Source organism: Schistocerca gregaria, chromosome 5 (assembly GCF_023897955.1).
Source record: "Schistocerca gregaria isolate iqSchGreg1 chromosome 5, iqSchGreg1.2, whole genome shotgun sequence".
Lineage (NCBI taxonomy): Eukaryota > Metazoa > Arthropoda > Insecta > Orthoptera > Acrididae > Schistocerca > Schistocerca gregaria.
The window spans coordinates 166,738,298-166,753,385 of NC_064924.1; the positions used below are offsets into that span (position 1 = coordinate 166,738,298).

The window sequence follows — 15,088 nt, forward strand, 5'->3', positions numbered from 1 at the left end:
GATGAACAAATAACAAAAACAGCGCGGCGCTGTAATCTCTGAGTGCAGTTGGTCGGGATATTTGTAGGCTGCCACGAAATTGGTCGGTCGGTCGATCGGTCGGTGGGTCGATTGGTTGGTCGGTCTGTCGGTCGGTCGGTGGACCGATTAATTGGTGCGCGCGCGCGCGCGCGCGCTCTTGTGTGTGTGGGGGGGGGGGGGGGGGCGGTGGGGGCGGCTTGAGTTTTGCAAATGCCTGCTAGGGAGTCCTGCGCGCGATCACAGAGGCAGGGCACGGTGGCGTGGTTTGGGTTCACCGGCGGGGCGACAGAGACGGATGCTCGGGGCCGCGAGCCGCGGCTAGAGGGCGCGACGAGTATTTCTGTTTACCGGCGCGCCGCAGAGGCCAGCCAGCCGCGGTGGGGCAGTGCGCGCCGGCCCACCGACTCTGCGGTTGCAGCCACAGCGTGGCAACGGCCACCAATAGCAGGTAGGCCGCTCGCTACGTCCTGACAACGCCTCCAAAGCTCTCGCCATACACAGCTTACAGGATGCTAATTGTAAACGTCTTGCATTGTGGCCTGTTGCGCAACATTACAAAACAAAGTGAAAACAGGAAACGGACTTCAGTGTGAGCGATCCCGAATTTTCCCCTTATTCCACAGATTTTTTTGCCAGACAGAGAAAGGTGACTGGAAACCACTGCGAAGGTTTCAGTGTGTGACCAGGGTTGTTTGCTGTTCGGAGGCCGTTATAAACAGCCCACTACCTTTGTTTCTCAGTAATTACGTCGATCTGTTGTCAAATTACGGCTAAAGGCTACAAAGGGACGCCCACGGGCTGTGCATGTTCGCAGTGTAAAACAGATGTTGACAACATCTCTCCATGTCGAGTTGAAGATGGTAAACAGTTGACCGAGCGGTTCTAGGTGCTATAGTCCGGAAACGCGCGACCGCTACGGTGGCAGATTTGAATCCTGTCTCGGGCATGGATGTGTGCGATGTCCTTAGGTTAGTTAGGTTTAAGTAGTTCTAAGTTCTAGGGGACTGATGGCCTCAGCAGTTAAGTCCCATAGTGCTCAGAGCAAGTTTTGATAAACAGTTAACAAGATAAGTCTTAATATCGCTGACATACGAGTTAATCGCTTTCTATAATAATTATTTTGTCGTTAGGCCTATTACAACATTAGACGTCACACGCATAATATAATACAGTTGATAATTAAAAGGAACAACAGGCTAGGTAGTAACGTAGCACATTCATGTTACAGTTGGTAAATTCCTTTATATTATAGAATTGGTAGGCTGTCAACCAGTCATTGCAATTTTTCTTTGAACAATTGTTCTGGTAAATCTTGTACAGTTTCTGGAAGCTTATTAAATAATCTGTGCCGCATTAGGCCATAGCCGTTAACAGACTTTCACAGTCTGAGTATTGCGACGTCTATGCTGCTTTTGTTTATATTTTGTGTCAAGCTCTTCTGTTAACATAAGTTTACAGTCTGCCTGATGTGAAGAACCAGTAATTACGCTAGTAGCTTTCTTCTGCAGTGTTAAGATGTCACGCACACAACTAGTTACCATAAAATACCATGTGATATTATGCTTTAGAAAAATGAAATGTTGTGACATGTATGTCAGGTACACAATCCATAAGTCGCGTTACTTGCAAATTACTCTTGATAACTTGCCACTAATATACTATGCATGTTGCCCATAGATAATTTACCATCTAAATATATGGATGGCCTTTCTCCAAATTCTGATTTAGATGCATACTGACTGTTGTAGAGATTTGTACGTTTAATGTTGAAATGCTATTCGTCACTCCGTCTCGAAAACGAATGCTGCTTGTAGTGACAATGGTACGATTTACTAGCACCCATTAGCTGCTTTTGCCGCTTACCGAATTTTTTTTCACTGTGTTGAAATACTGTTTAGTCTTAAAGGCGGAATCTGGGGTGTGTCGATCGATTGATCAGCAACGTGGCCCGTTGTCAAGGTTAGGTGGGAAGGAGACCATATGAAATCTTGGCTAAGTGTATCTCACTGAGCTATAGAGTTGCCGGAGGTTTGTTACCTTGGACGCTAAAGTTTTTTTCATAATATTGAGCTTATTGCGCCGAGGGTCTCGCAGTATAATCAATAAAAGGTGTAATGTGCCTAAAGCAAATAACTATAAATAACTTAAATTTGTTATGCGTTCTTGTCTCTGTGCACCTGCTTACGGAATATTTTTCTCAGATTTAATTCGGACCCAATGTAGTACCTAGTACGTTAAATTTGTTCCTAGGGTTAAATATTTCTCCTGTGATTGAACCGGAACCAACCCCCACCCCCCACTTAAGTCATCGATTGGTTATTCAAATCAGCATCTCTTCATCTTTACTTCCCATGATAGACAGCGTCATGCCTCACTAAAATAAACTTTCGGGCTAGAACGTGGAAGAACCCTCGTAAAGTTCAATTACTTAGCCGGTTTTCACCAAGACGACCTGTATAATCAAAGTGTGATACGGAATTGCGGCATATGTGGTGTCCTCGCAAAGAAAGTTTTCATTAACTCGCCAATGCACTGGGTTCTTGACTGTGTGTGAACAATCTGCCCGACTGATGACCTTAGCAGTTAAGTCCCATAAGATTAAAAAAAATAAAATCAAATCTACCCTTGCTTGATCGTCTCTGGAAAGGAAGTTCCATGCTAAGGTGGCAATGTGCGTAATTGTAATAAGTTGCTCTCTGAACGTTTGTAAAATGGCCGATCCGATGACGGAAGTGCCTCCGATATGTAGTACGAAGTTAAGAATATGATCCTAAGCTAATCGCAGAGTTTGTAAACAGGCACAAGAACAATAATTTTTGTGGTAGCTCAGTTGTTAAATTTGACCACTCATAACCAAGTTGTCATATTTCAATATCCTTGAGGCCACAGTGCACGTTAGTTTTTATCATCGCAATACTGCATTCCAACCAGTAGCAGCAAAATAGTGTTCTGTCATGTCTGATTGCTTACTTTTATAGTTAATTCGTGTTTGTATTTTCACCTAAGACATTACATTGGTCACTTCGCACTTCTCATCTTATTTCTTTGGAACTAGGACTACACTTTTTTCTTTGTCTGATGGGGTAACGCATTCTGATACTTTGCATACCAGGTGAGTAATATTTTCTCAATTTTGAAAGGACGTCGTTTACTCCAGGTACTGTAACTCATTTAGATGTTTAAGTGCTCTATCAAATTCCTCTCCCTGTGTCACCATCAGCCTCAACATCTATTCCTCCTTTTCTTTCCGTAACCTTGTCTTGAAGTTTATTTCCTTCATACTGCTCTTCGTAAACAATTTTTCGCCATGCCTTTTGCTTAGTACTGGCTTGTCTTGTAAACTCGTAATCTTGGTACAGCTGCTTCTTTCTCCAAAGATATCTTCAATTTTCCTATACGCGGCATCTACTTCTCCTGATTCCATGCATGCTTCTACATTTTCAAATTTGTCTAGCCATTTCTCCTGTCATTTTGCACCTTTGTCACACATTGTTATACGTTTGTATTCCTTATGAGTGTTTAATGTTACATTTTATGTATTCTCCGTTCTTCTATTAAATTTAATATTTCGTATTAGCAATGGCTTACTACAGAGCATTCTTTTTGCTTAGCTTCCCTCTGATACCTTCACTATTGCACCTCTGAAATCTATTCATCGCCAGATATACTTCGTCTGTCACTCGTTCTTATTGTTCTAATTGAAACTCACAGCAATCTCCGGTTCTTTCAACATATCAAAATGCCTTCTCCATAATTACCTACCAATCTGCAATTTTTCTAGCTTTAATTTGCATTTCGTAAGTAATGAATTGTGGTGAGGATCCGCATCTACTTCTGGACAAAAATCTTAGTTCAACGTAGGATTTCTAAATCTTTCTGACCCTTATTTATCTAAACCTGCCAGTTTCTGCAGGTCTTCTCCACGTCTACAGCCTTCTCAGATCTCCTTTCAACTATAATACGGCTACCAGCACAGTTACGGTGCACAAATACCGCAGCGGGTCACGGCTCGTGGTTCGTAAGAGAACCTCATAACACTATTTCTAAAAAAATAAGCATAGCTGAGTTTGTCTACACTGCTTTGCCCCTCTGATTGGTACAAAGGATCTCACATAAGCAAACTAATCTTCTTTCACGAAATGATACGGCCGTTGTCAGTAGACACCAATTTTATCATTGACGGCAAGCATATTATGTGGTCCAAACTTTTTTTTTTATTTTATTTTTTTTTTACAGTCGACTCTGCCGAAACTCTGAAACTGACTGCTGAGCTAAACGAAACAGTGTTGCAGACAGCGCTCATATACCACTGACTGTACCTGAAAAATTCATTGTAAGAAACACAATTCAAGAGAGATCTCATAAACACTGATACGTGAAAAACTGCCGCGTCGCGCATGTTTGATTTTATTGCTACTTTAGTACTAACTGAGTTCATAACACCTTTAGTAGACAGTATCCACATACTGCTGAATGTACCTGCAGAGTTATTTGATCGTACGGCACAGACACGAAGAGGAGAAGATTGAAAGTGAAGAAGAGGTGGGCAGAGAAAGAGATGGGCAGAGCGGGAGGAAGAGGTGAACAGAGGAGGAGTTGAAGATGGTCAGAGGGAGAGGAAAGGAAGAGATTGACTAATATAACTGAAGTATACACATACGGGGCAAATGACGGGCGCTCAGTAGTGAATAAGATTAGTTTTGGTTTAGATTTGTCTAAAGTTGAATTTCTGATGTTAAAGTAAGCAGCCCAACGGCATATTGTTAAATTAATCGGAAGGCTTGATTAGGTTTTCAGTTTAAAAATTCGCTCACGTGCAGTTTTGCAATATCGCACATTGAAAATACATAATCAAGAATAATTGTTGATTTTAGTTAACTTTAATATAATCAGCGTCGTCCGCTGATTCTCAATCGCGTTTCTTTTTCCACAGTCATTACAAATTCACAAATTAACTTTTCTGTTAAAATAGTATCTGACAATACTATACGATTTTACATTCTTAAGGGATTTTACTACCTTAAGGGAAGTTTATTCACCCACGGACGGTACTGCACATGATGCATGTGTAATAGCATTTGGCATGCGATCTCGTGCGCTATTAGCAGTGACCTGAATTACGGAATACTGATTTGCATATTGTACTCCATTTCAATAATGGAATAATCTGAATAATGATATTAAATTCCATTAGAATGCTGACCCATCTCTAGCCTTCACATTACGAGGTTCTAGTATTGATCACTTCAAGACTGTCAAAAAAAGTTGCGCGTCGAAGTAATAGCAGTTATGTAATGTAACACATACATAGAAACACTGATTATTTAAATTAAACTTGTATATATTGCAAGCCTTTCTTACGCATAGTGTGGCTTCTGCGTACAAAAATCCCCTACATGCGCTATTGTTGTAACATCTACTAGGTTTATATCTATAGTTTTATAAAATTATTTTATGTAAGAACATACTCGACTGGCCATTAAAATTGCTACGGAAAAATGTATTCTACTAGAAATGACATGTGATTACATTATCACGCAATTTGGGTGCATAGACCCTAAGAAATCAGTACCCAGAACAACCACTTCTGACCGTAATAACGACCTTGATACGCCTGGGCATTGAGTCAAACAGAGCTTGGATGGCGTGTACAGGCACAGCTGCCCATGCAAGTTCAACACGATACCACAGTTCATCAAGAGTAGTGACTGGCGTATTGAGACGAGCCGGTTGCTCGGCCACCGTTGACCAGACGTTTTCAATTGATGCGAGATCTGGAGAATGTGCTGGCCAGGGCAACAGTCGAACATTTTCTGTATCCAGAAAGGACCGTACAGGACCTGCAACATCCGATCGTGCATTATCCTGCTGAAATGTAAGGTTTCGCAGGGATCGAATGAAGGGTAGAGCCACGGGCAGTAATACATCTGAAATGTAACGTCCACTGTTCAGTGCCGTCAATGCGAACAAGAGGTGACAGACGTTTCACCAATGGCACCCCATACCATCACGCCGGGTGATGAGCATGTATGGCAATAACGAATACTCGCTTCCAATGTGCTTTCACCGCGATGTCGCCAGACATGGATGCGACCATCATGATGCTGTAAACAGAACCTGGATTCATCCGAAAAAAGACGTTCTGTATTCCTGCACCCAGGTTCGTCGTTGAGTATACCATCGCAGACACTCCTCGGATGCAGCGTCAAGGGTAACCGCAGCCATGATCTCCGAGCTGATAGTCCATGCTGCTGCAAACATCGTCGAACTGTTCGTGCAGATGATTGTCTTGCAAACGTCCCCATCTGTTGACTCAGGGATCGAGACGTGGCTGCACGATCCTTTACAGCCATGCGGAAAAGATGCCTGTCATCTCGACTGCTAGTGATACGAGGCCGATGGGATCCAGCAAGGCGTTCCGCATTACCCTCCTGAACCCACCGATTCCATATTCTGCTAGCAGTCATTGGATCTGGACCAACGCGAGCAGCAATGTCGCGATACGATAAACCGCAATCGCGATGGGCTACAATCAGACCTTTATCAAAGTCGGAAATGTGATGGTACGCATTTCTCCTCGTTACACGAGGCATCAAACGATTTTTCACCAGGCAACGCCGGTCAACTGCTGTTTCGTGTATGAGAAATCGGTTGGAAACTTTCCTCATGTCAGCACATTGGTGTCGCGACCGGCAGCTACCTTGTGTGAATGCGATGAAAAGCGAATCATTACCATATCACAGCATCTTCTTCCTGTCGGTTGAATTTCACGTCTGTAGCTCGTCATCTTCGTTGTGTAGTAATTTTAATGGCCAGTAGTGTGTGGCACATCGCGAAAACTAAGGTACAGATTATCAAGCTTGCTATGCGTTGCTGAGGATGTATGTCTGTAGTACAGAATTCTATGGTAGTGAAACATGGACTGTGGGAAAACCGGAACAGAAGAGAATCGAAGCATTTGAGATATGGTGCTATAGACGAATGTTGAAAATTAGGTGGACTGATAAGGTAAGGAATGAGGTGGTTCTACGCAGAATCGGAGAGGAAAGGAATAGGAATATGTGGAAAACACTGATAAGTAGAAGGGACAGGATGATAGGACATCTGCTAAGACGTGAGGGAATGACTTCCCTGGTATTAGAGGGAGCTGTAGAGGGCAAAAACTGTAGAGGAAGACAGATTGGAATACGACAAGCAAATAATTGAGGACGTAGGTTGCAAGTGCTACTCTGAGATGGAGGTTGGCACAGGAAAGGAATTCGTGGCGGGCCGGATCAAACCAGTCAGTAGACTGATGACAAAAAAATGCATAGCACTATCTGGAAAGATGGAAGGTGGGGTGAGATCCATGAACCACCCATACTGGTGGGTGTGGGAGTTAGGTGTGACCTAGCAAAACCCAGGGACGCTGAAGCAATTTCAATCATTCATTTACACCTGACTCATCACTTGTATAAATATACTCGTACTGTGGGGCTGAGATACCTCCACCATCCCTTGGGCTGGCGGTGAGAAGCTTGCTTATGTAATACATGAAACTATTTCTCCGAAACATGGCTCACGTCACTTGCTATGCGGAAAAGGTTAGTGTGATACTAAGGTACTCGTAACACATCTATGGTTAGAGGTGAGGGTGCGAAAATGGCTGACACTTTTGACCTGTCGGTCTTTTTCCTTTATGTTGTTGGTTTGGAAAGTATGAGCACTGTTGCTGTCAATTTTGTCAGCTGAACAGCATAAGTAAATATATCGTCTTTGAAGCCGCATGTGTGACGTGTAAAATAGTTGAGAATCAGGGATCCCAGCGACAGTCCTTTTCACTAAAAAGTCTCTGTCGTCAGTATTCATCAATCCGTGGTCGACGACGTGCTTTACGCACCTTTCGCCGCCATCATACGTTGGCGAATTGTCTTGGATACAAACGACTCAGAGCGCAATGCCGTAGAGTCATCAAAGACAGCAAAAAAGCTTGTTAGGCCTCTTTCACCAGCTCCGTTAAGTTTTACTCCCTCTTCTGACGTCTGGGGTGGCCTGCGCCGGCTGTCGGGCATTAAGGCCCACTCCTCGGTACCTGGCCTGACTTCAGGTAATGAGGTACTAGTTGATTCTGTGGATGTCTCAAACGCCTTCGGCCGCTTTTTCGCGGAGGTTTCAAGCTCCGCCCATTACCACCTGCCTCTTCCCAGGAAAGAGGCAGAAGAGGCTCGGCGACCTTCCTTCCACTCGCTGAATAAGGAAAATTATAATGCCCCTGTACTATGCGGGAACTCGAACGTGCACTTGCTCTGTCCCAGTCCTCTGCTCCAGGGGCAGATGCCATTCACGTTCAGATGCTGACACTCCTTTCCTCGGCAAGCAAAAGCTTCCTTCTTCGTACCTACAATCGAGTCTGGACCGAAGGTCAAGTCCCCATGCGTTGACGTGACGCCGTCGTTGTTCCTACACCCAAACCCGGGAAGGATAGACACCTTCCTTCTAGTTACCGCCCCATTTCTCTTAGAAGATATGTCTGTAAGGTAACGGAGCGCATGCTTAACGGTCGGTTAGTTTGGATTCTTGAATCTCGACGGCTACTTACCAATGTTCAATGAGGCTTTCGTCGCCGCCGCTCCGCTGTTGACCACCTTGTCACCTTGTCGACATTCATCATGACCAACTTTTTGCGAAAGCGCCAAACGGTAGCCTTGTTCTTCGATTTGGAGAAGGCTTATGATACCTGTTGGAGAGGAGGTATCCTCCGCACTATGCACAGGTGGGTTCTACGCGGTCGCCTGCCCCTTTTTATTGATTCCTTTTTAACAGATCGAAAGTTTAGGGTACGTGTGGGTTCCGTTTTGTCCGACGTCTTCCTCCAGGAGAACGGAGTGCCTCAGGGCTCCGTCTTGAGCGTAGCCCTTTTTGCCAGGGCGATCAATCCAATTATGGATTGCATTCCACCTAATGTATCAGGCTCTTTTTGTCGATGACTTCGCGATCTACTGCAGTGCCCAGAGAACATGCCTCCTGGAGCGCTGTCTTCAGCGTTGTCTTGACAGCCTATACTCATGGAGTGTGGCTAATGGTTTCCGGTTTTCTGAAGAGAAGACGTTTTGCATCAACTTTCGGCGATAAAGGCGTTCCTTCCGCCATCCTTACATCTCGGTCCCGTTGTTCTCCCATTCGTGGAAACAACTAAGTTTCTAGGGCTCACACTGGACAGGAAACTTTGGTCTCCACACGTTTCTTATTCGGCTACCCGTTGTACACGTTCCCTTAATGTCCTCAGAGTTCTTAGTGGTTCATCTTGGGGAGCGGATCCCACTATCCTGCTTCGCTTGTATCGGTCCGTAGTCCGATCAAAGCTGGATTATGGGAGCCTCGTCTACTTGTCTGCTCGGTCATCCCTCTTACGCCGTCTCAACTCCATCCACCATCGGGTGTTACGTCTTGCGACCGGAGCATTCTACATTAGTCCCGTCGAGTCTTTATGCTGAAGCTGCCGAATTACTATTGACCTACCGGCGCGGCGTACTGCTTTGTCGGTATGCCTGCCAGCTGTTGTCAATGCCCGACCACCCCTCTTATCAGTCCTTCTCTTATTCTCTCGGCCGTCAGTATGGGTTGTACGTGTCTGCCCTGCTGCCCCCTGGAGTCCGCTTTCGTCGCCTGCTTCGACAATTGGATTTTGCCCTCCCTACCACCTTCACAGAGGGTGAGAGCCCGACACCACCTTGGCTCCAGGCTCCGGTTCATATTCATCTCGACCTCAGCTCGCTCCCGAAGGAGGGTACTCTTGCTGCAGTGTATTGCTCACTGTTTGTCGAACTTAGTTGGCGACTTGCCAGTCACACCTTTATTTACACTGATGGCTCCAAAACTGACGATGGTGTCGGCTGTGCCTTTGTCGTCGGGGTCGTCACCTTTAAATACCGGCTCCTCGACCAGTGTTCCAGCTTTACGGCCGAGCTTCTTTCTCTCCATCAGGCCGTTCAGTATGCCCGCAGCCACCGCCATTCATCGTATGTACTCTGCTCTTACTCAGTGCTCTTTAGAGACTTGGAGCTCCCTCTCCGGTCCATCCCTTGGTGCAACGGATCCAGCAGTGCCTTCATTCTTTTGCTGATGGCTCTCCTGTCAGCTTTCTGTGGGTTCCCGGCCATGTAGGAGTGCCTGGGCATGAGGCTGCTGATGCTGCAGCCAAGGCTGCAGTCCTCCTGCCTCGGCCAGCCTCCCATTGTGTCCCGTCATCTGACATTAGTGGGGTTGTTTGTAAGAGGCTTGTGTCATTGTGGTGGGATACTTGGTCATCACTCAAGGAAACAAGCTCCGCGCCGTAAAACCGTTCCCAACTGCTTGGACAACCTCCTCCCGACCGTCTCGGCGAGAGGAGGTCCTACTGGCCAGTTTGCGGATTGGGCATTGCCGGTTTAGCCACCGCTACCTGCTCTCCGGTGACCCAGCCCTGCAGTGCCCTTGTGGTCATGCATTGACAGTGCGCCATGTTTTATTGTCGTGTCCCCGTTTTAGTCAATCTCGTGTTGTCCTGTCTCTGCCATCTACTTTACAGGATATTTTAGCTGATGACGCTCGAGCAGCTGCTCCTGTTCTTCGTTTCATTACTTTGACTGGGTTGTCCAAAGACATCTCTTTCACTTATTTTATCTGCATCTTTGTAAGAACTTTCTGGTGTTCCCTCCCCCCCCCCCCCCCCCCTTGAGTTTTGCTAGATTCTATGTGCTGTTATAATTGTCACTGGGCGCTAATGACCTCATTAGTTGAGCGCCCTTAAACCCCAAACAAAAATAAAACAAAGAATTCATCAAACGAAACTGAAGTATGTATGTCAGATAAAACTGAAAGAAAAAATGTGAAATTATTATGTATAAATTATCGACATCATCGATTTTAGGCTAAGTGGTAACATGTTACAACAGAGAAAGCTAACAGAACAATAAGCTTATACCAAAATTTCGTCCCTTACATATTTTTGGTAGAAAGTAATTTCAAGAAAAGGCAATTTGGCAACATTGTAGTCACATGTGCAGCTAATATCTTCCTACAGTACTTCGTAACTGTGCCGTATAGTTAGTGCAGCGGGTAAAGTTTTGCGTTACAATATTACAGTTCGGTTTTGGGTCCAGGTGCATTTTTGTTATTTTTCCTGGTTTTTGATCCGGTCAGTAATGTTGTAGTACAGTCTCTTAGATGATAAATGTCCTTCCACAACTGTTTTTAATATTGAACACAATAGTCATCAATAGACAAATTATAAATATTCATGAAGAATAATAACCAGGCAAAAATAAATTACCTGTCGTAGGACAAAAATAACTTCGGAATTGATAGATGTGGTGGTGCTAACATGCATACTTACTTCTGTAGGGGGGGGGGGGGAGGGGGTGTAGTCGTATATTTTATATACATTATCAATGACAAGTCAATATCCCGGAAAATGTGAGAGGGCATAGTGTATAGAACGTAACATAATAAACCTAAAAAATCAAGTTACATCTTTAAAATTGGAGTGATAGAAACGCTTGTACTCTAATGCTTCAGCTAGTAATAAATAACTGCATGTTTTTCTTGCTAAGAAAGAATGTGATTACCGTGTAACAATAAAGATACCAAGCAGCATCGTGCAATATATCATTAGAAAATAAAAAAAATATTGCTTCTGGATCAAGACTCTCTCTGGGAGTGTAACGAAAAACTTTATCAACTGACAGTAGCAAAGAAATCCTATTTAATGTAAGAATAGGTTAGACGCCAAAGTTAGCGGGGTATGGGTTGCAGTATAGAATTTGATAATATCTACAGAGGTTATCATGGATTTCTAACGTGATTTACTCTGAGTGAACTTAAGCATCAAAGGTGGGTCAGAATTGGTAATCGGATGCTTTTATAAAGAACTTGCGTCGGAGGTTCTACTGTTAGCTTCACACAGAATTTGCAGAATTTTGTGAATAAGTTTCCCGCGCATCCTATTCTAATAGTATGAGAGTTCAACTGACCTGGTACAGGAATGGGAGTCACGAGATTAAAACTGGTGCCAGAGACAAGGATCTGTGTGACTTTATCCTGAATGTGTTGCGGAAAATTACTTCGAGCAGATTAACGAACTCGTGAAAGAGGGGCTTATACCTCCTAGCAACAAACAGACCTGAACTTCTCTAATCATTTAATTTCGAGAAGGGTATGAGTCCAGAATGAGATTTTCACTCAGCAGCGGAGTGTGCGCTGATACGAAACTTTCTGGCAGATTAAAACTGTGTGCCGGACCGAGACTCGAAATCGGGACCTTTGCCTTTTGCGGGCAAGTGCTCCAGAACCTGAGCTACCCAAGTACGACCCACGCCCCGTCCTCACAGCTCTACTTCTGCCAGTACCTCGTCTCCTTCCTTCCCAATTTAACAGAAGCTCTCCTGCGAACCTTGCAGAACTAGCAATCCTGGAAGAACACTTGCCCGCGAAAGGGAAAGGTCCTGATTTCGAGTCTCGGTCCGGCACACAATTTAGTCTGCCAGGAAGTTTAAAGGATATGAGTGATCATAATGCAGGGATAGCATTTATCACAATGCGTATTAAAAGGAATGTTAAGAAAGGTAGGAAAATATTTTCTCTTACGAAGAATAACAAGATACATATTTCAGAATATTTGTGTAGTCAGTGCTATGACGAAGATGTGGAGCACAAAGCGAAAATTTTTGAAATCATTTTTCAATCTCTTAGACAAGTACGTTACTAACAAGCACGTAACGGGCGAGAAAGACGCACTGTGGTTTAACAACCGTGTTAGAAAACTAATACGTGCGTAAAGAGCTTACAGATTCAAGAAAACTTCTTAAAACCTAGTTGACAAACAAAAGCTGAACAAAGGGAAAATAAGCGTAAAGAGAGTAAAGTGCAACGCGTTCATGGCCTTCGGAAGCAAAATTTTATCATTAATGTGACTAAAAAAATTCGTAGTTTTATCTTAAGGTAAAATGAATAAGCCGATAGAAATCATCTATTCAGTCAATTAGGAACTATTCCGGCACCGAAAGGGAGGATGACATAAAGCCAAAGTACTGAATTCAGTCTCCCGGAATTTTCATCGCGGAGATCGTAATACGGTACCCCATTTCAGTCATCGTAAGAACATAGATATAGATACTAAGAACTGATAGCTGAATAGAAAAGCATCTACAGTATCTTAGTAAAGTAATCAGGACTATTTGAATACTTGTAAGATCCTAGAGAGATTATGAGAAAGAAACCACCAGCAACATTTTATCGTACGTCGCTGGGGCAATAAAGGAGACCTAGTGACTATAAAATTCATTCCAATTAGGGTCGTAGGACAGATGCACATAACAATAGGCCTATATCGCTGACGTCAGTCTGTTGTAGACTCATGGAACATGTTTTCTCCCCGCTATTATAACGTTTTTGGACAACAAAATTGTCATAAAAATATACATTTATTCCGTAGACAGACGTCTTATGTAAAGCAACTCGCTCTGTTCCATCATGAGATTCAGTTCTGTAGACATATGTGTTCGTGGTCTTCAGGAAGACATTTCATACCGATACTATCATTAATAAAAAAGATGAGTTTACCGAGTATAAGAGCACATCTGCGACTGGATTCAAGACTTCCTTGCAGAGAGAACTCAAAATGTTATTTTAAAAGAATAATATCGACAGATGGAAACGTAATTTCAGATACCCCAAGGAAATGTCACAAAAAAGGCAAAAGCCAAACAAATTAAAGGAAATATCCATTTGAAGATCTTGCTCTTCTACAAAAAGCAGACTAGTCCATTTTTATTTTCACAAGCCTGGCAGGTGTAAGGTTTGTGGATTTCCTGATGAAGTCACATGCGTAATTTTGAGCTACATAAACATACCATTAGTGAACAAAGTGGTCAGCTCGTCCTGTTAAGAGATGAATGTCCTGAGCAAAACACAGTTACGCTTCAATTCCCATGATTGCAGACGGACGATGTTGTAATCATGCAGCTGCATTTTCCTAAGAACCGAGAATTGAAGATAGGGATATTTCAATTTGTAAAGTAGCATTCCATAGATTTGATGGAACAACCAACTAGACTGTACAGAACTCAGGACAGTATTATAATGATGGGCATTATGGTAGCCCTTAGCTACATATGTTTTAGAAAGTTAGAATTTCGCTTCACCCACACCCAGTTTTGTGCAAATTGACAAATTGTCAAATTGTATGTGAAAACTTTCATCTCAATATAAAAAATTCTAGGTGTTCCTCAAACGCCTTGAAGTTGTAACAGAGCATTCGCAACATCTATTTCCGTTAAAATGCGCTTTATTCTTCCTTACTGCACTCTACACTAGTCATTTATAAGACTAATGTATGGGACACATCAAGCAAATCCAGTGAATGTTTAAAATCATTTTGACTTGTATTACTGAAAGTCATTAGAGGAGTTCAATAAACGCGCAAAATTTGAGAAATATCAAGTTTATTTTTGATTCACACATTTTCAGTCTGGGAAAATTATTTACAATAATCATTTTACAACATTCATTTCTGTATAAGCAAAATATAAATCGACTGAATGAACACTACGTTATTTATTCAAAAGGGAAATTCTTAAGAGAAAATCTAGAACAATTGCTGTGTTTTTTGCGGTCTCCAGCAACAAGTGAGACTGTTCATGTATTCCTGAATGAGTTTGATCCTCTTTCTGCAACATCATTCACAACAACCATCTCCTCAAGTTTTGGATTGCAGTTCTGTGACAGGAATCGTCTTCTGTTGGAAGAGTCTTCGTAGAGAAAATCGGTACTGACAGGAAACCTCACGAAGAAAGGTTTCGTGTCAGGTGTTACAAAAATGGAAAAGTGCCGTAACTTTGTCAGCTCTACCCCACTTCTCGACTGCCCGCTAAACATAAACAACCATGGCTTGATTTTCTCCAAGGGATGTTGGGATTTCACACTCCCAACAATTGATCATTGGCCTAGAAGGTTAGATACTGACAGTCTACCTTTAACACGTTTGATTGTTGCGAATAACTTTGTCCTAGCACATCAGTCATTCTTGGCAATCATATAGATTAAATTTGTA

The 15,088-nt window shown here is 43.2% G+C and overlaps 1 protein-coding gene across 2 annotated transcripts in view; it reads left to right on the forward strand.

The window, feature by feature from the left end:
* Positions 1-248: 248 nt before the first annotated feature.
* Positions 249-15,088, forward strand: part of LOC126273121 (SET domain-containing protein SmydA-8-like) — a 210,216-nt gene continuing 195,376 nt past the window's right edge. Inside the window, exon 1 of one of the 2 annotated variants that reach the window (XM_049976575.1) lies at positions 249-469. The gene's annotated coding sequence lies outside the window, so the exon portion shown is untranslated. The remainder of the gene's footprint in view (positions 470-15,088) is intronic. The other variant, XM_049976576.1, reaches the window with a different exon arrangement.